Source organism: Acomys minous (assembly GCF_964271855.1).
Source record: "Acomys minous genome assembly, chromosome: 11".
NCBI lineage: Eukaryota > Metazoa > Chordata > Mammalia > Rodentia > Muridae > Acomys > Acomys minous.
The window spans coordinates 90,768,459-90,772,436 of NC_140492.1; positions in this window are offsets into that span (position 1 = coordinate 90,768,459).

The window sequence follows — 3,978 nt, forward strand, 5'->3', positions numbered from 1 at the left end:
TTCACACTTTCCCTAGAATAGGACTCACCAAATTCTAGTAAAGACACGTGGTAAGATTCCTTTCTGGCCATTAGCGTAGATCACTTTTTTTTTCCCCGAGTCTTATTTTTAGACACCAAAAGCCCCGTGGTTAGCATTGCAGAAGTGTCTCTGGAGGGTGGCCGCGTTGCCCGATGATTTTTAATGGATGCCAAAGAAGGAAAAAGATTCTAACTCGGGGGGAACAATTTAAGCCATAGCAGGCAGCACCAGGCAGTCTAAATGCAAACCACGTAGGTGAAATAACTGCAGCCGTGGCAGAACAATAGTGGTACTGCCTCAGAAGAAGGGCTATCGTGACGGTCTTGTGATGGAAGGATTATAATTAAAACCACCCTTCTAAGACCTGGGGATATTTAGGATGCTTGCCTCAAATTGAGACCCTTTTATTGCCTCAAAGATTTTTTTTTCTGTGCTAAATTAAAACAAATACATAAGGGAGAACAGCTGAGGGGATTGAGGCTTGGGCACTTAGTCAGTGCACACAGATACTGTGGAACAGTGGGGACAAGAGCAAATGCATGTTAGCTACTCCCAGAGCTGTCATTTACCAGACCTAAACTTGAGCGGGCACTCACCTGTGCCTCTGTTTCTCATTAGTGACAATCGCATAACAAGTCCTGCCCTCTGGAGCTCTCAAGGTGGAGGAATCAGGCATGCTAACAATAGCAAAACTGTAGCAAGTTTAGGGACAGCTTTTAGAAACTGGACCTACTAAAGGAAGCGTGGGTGTGAGCAACTTAGAGGGGGGGACATGCTTGAATAGGACAAAAGGGGTTCCCAAAGGTGGTGGGGCTGAGTGAGATGAAGGGGAGAGAAATCAGTAAACCGTCCTTCATTCAACAGGTGCCAACTGTATCCTTATTTTTAATTAAAAATAATTTTAAAAGAAAGTAATAAAAGTAATTAATTGTAATTAGAGAAGGCATTTCTTTCTGGCTAAAGAAAAAGATTGGACTTTAACCTTCCAAAATATTTAAGTAGAACAAAATATTATCAGGTATCAGAGTCTGTTAGACAGCACCTAAGTGCAAGACGTTAGTGAGAATTTTTCATTTGGTCGCTGAGCACAGGGTGTTTTTTTCTTTCATTTTTTTATTTATTCTTTGTGAGTTTCCTATCATAAACCGCAATCCCACTCATCTCCCTGTCCCCTCGTATCCACCTTCCACCCTTACATATTCCCCCCGCCCAAAAAACCCGAAAATTAGAAACAAACAAAAATAAGCAAAACAAAACAAAGCATAGAAAAGCATTGTGGAAGCTGTAGTGTGTCACAGGGTGTACCACAGTTTTTGTCCATGATGTAGGAGCCCCACCCCCCACCGCCGCACCCCGGTACTGACAGGCAGTCCTTCAGCAGCATGTCAAAGGCACTTTCCAGTCTGATCCAGCATCCGGCACGGCTGACATGCACTTAGACTCACTCAGTCTGGGCCTTTCTCAGGCTCCGTCTTCTGTGTTCTCACTTGGACAAAGCTCTCAAAACCCCGTTCTGTTTATCTGACTCCAACAGGGTGTTGAATTTCTCCTGGGGCGGGTCTAGAAATAAGACACTAATCTTAACAGCATTTATTTGAGGAATACTTAGCCGCGGCGGCGTAGCGATTCCAGGAATGACACCAGGGTAGGAATGGATCGGGTTGTTGCATTTATTACAAATGTCTGCTCGGGGCATGAAGGGGGGCATATAAACTGTAGCTTCAGTGCAAATGTTTTCAACTACCTTGTGGGTAAGTGGAAGTCGGTGCAAGCCTATTCCTTACTGTAAATCACCCTTGGCTCTACTTACTAGTGAAAGATGAAGAACAGAATATATCCAGGCGTCACACGTTCAGCGACCACGTTGCTTGGCTGAATGCATTTACATCTTCCACTGACGAAAGACAAAACCTTAGGTTCAAGAAACGTCACCGGACATCGCCCAAAACGTGCTCCAAATTCTCCGCACCAGCTCGCATTGTTCTTGGCACCCAACACAGGCATCAGGGTTTGGCATGCCTTGCTCCAGTGTCGTGAAGGGCTCATGGAGATAAAACCAATTTAAAAGTCAGAAAGAGAGACTTTTAAAAGTAAGAATGAAGGCTTCAGTTGGCCTCTGAAGGCAGGATCATATATACCGGCCACCTGCTCGTCTGACAAGTTACATAGGGTGCACTCTGGGCATGAAAAACAGTGATCGTAGGCACGTCTGGACTTTCCTTATCTTCATAGTCCTTGTCTGGGCCTTCATATTTTCTCTGCTCTCTATAAAACTCCTTTATAAATGAACTTCCTGTCATTGAGTCATTTGGCTTAGATGTGTGCTCCTGCACACACACACACACACACACACACACACACACACACACACACACTACAGATTAAAATAGGTAGTTAGTAAACCATGAGGGGTTGTTTTTTGTTTTTTGTTTTGTTGTTTTATTTTTGCTTACATTTAATTGTCCTCCCTATTTGTTTCTTTCAACCTTTAATTTTCTTTACTTGAGTTCCTTGTTCATGGAAAAGTATGTTCTCCTGATACCATGAGCCTCTTGTCAGATGCACATTATTGACAAATTCAGAAAAATATTTTTCCTGAGCTTTTAAACCTCATCAATGCCTTGGGCATGTGTCTATGGTGTGGAAACCAAAGTGAAGTGGGTATCTCTCTGTAGGGTGCAGAATGCTTGATTTGAGCAGCTGGTTTCCACATAGGGGTGAAAAAAAAAAACCATATGGTCCAGCAAGCACCTCTTTAATTAACTGTTTGCATCACATTTCAACTGTAAAAAGAATGTTCTGTTGAAGTCCACTCCTACAGTCTACCATAACACCTTTTAGTTCCCTAACAAACCTCTTGTACATCTTCACATACAAAGGCACATGTCGCCATGATTTTCATTCATTTGCCTGAGGCCACACCCAAGAAGTTCTAAACTTGCAATGAACTGAACATAGGCATTCACTCAAGGAAAGAGCATCCTTTGTTTGTTGACCTGAAGGCATAATTTTTTTCTCGTTCCAGGAAGAGGAGGCAAGTTTATTTTAGATAACAGCAAAAATATAAAGGCCAAGAGACAAGAGAAGACACAGAGGTACTTTCCTAAAATGTGCCTCGTTTCTTTCCCAGGCTGGAATTGCCTTTCCACCAATAAGTGAAAGCCAAGGCAATGCAGACTTTGATTTTCCTCAACACAACAATTGTAGGCATAAGGTTATTGTGTAATTCAAATGATGATTTCCTTACTTCCATATCTGGTTGCAATCTGTGTTCTGAGATTTCTCCTTTCTCCATGTTGTATAAAACTGTTCCTCAGTTGTCCCCTAATTGTCAATAAAGCAGTTTACAGACAATTGCTGAGCAGAGGAGAAAATAAGACTGGACTTCCTGCCAGCCAGGGAAGGGGGGGTGGGGTTGTTAAAATTGGAAGTAGGGGATTCAGCCACTGACAAATGTCCATGATCGACCAGGAAAGAGGGCTCAACAAACAAAGCTACAACATTTAAATATCTCTGTGATGTTCACTTGGAGGAAGCCAATTTAGCTTAGAGGGTTAAGAGTAGAGTGACAACTGCTCAGTACTTGTGCTGTGAAGCTTATTATTAAACAAATATAAAAGAGTTTCAATTATTTGTATGATAGCCAGGTTAAGAGAAAAATTAAGAGTAATAAACAGAGTTATATAAAGATACCATCAACAAGCAATTGTCTCCACAACACGCTCTCACACAGTTCCTCCTCTGACAGAGATAGGCTCCTTTCCCCAGGACACTGAGAACTCTTCCAGGAACAGCCCTACATGGCCCCTGCCCTACTCTGCAGGTTCATAAATATGAGGAGGAAACAGGAAGCTGTACTCTCTGTTATCACCCAGCATCCAACAGAAACTTAAACTCTATGACATAACTGAATGGTTCTTAGATGTGTAAACGTCAGAATTCTGACGTTAACTGAAG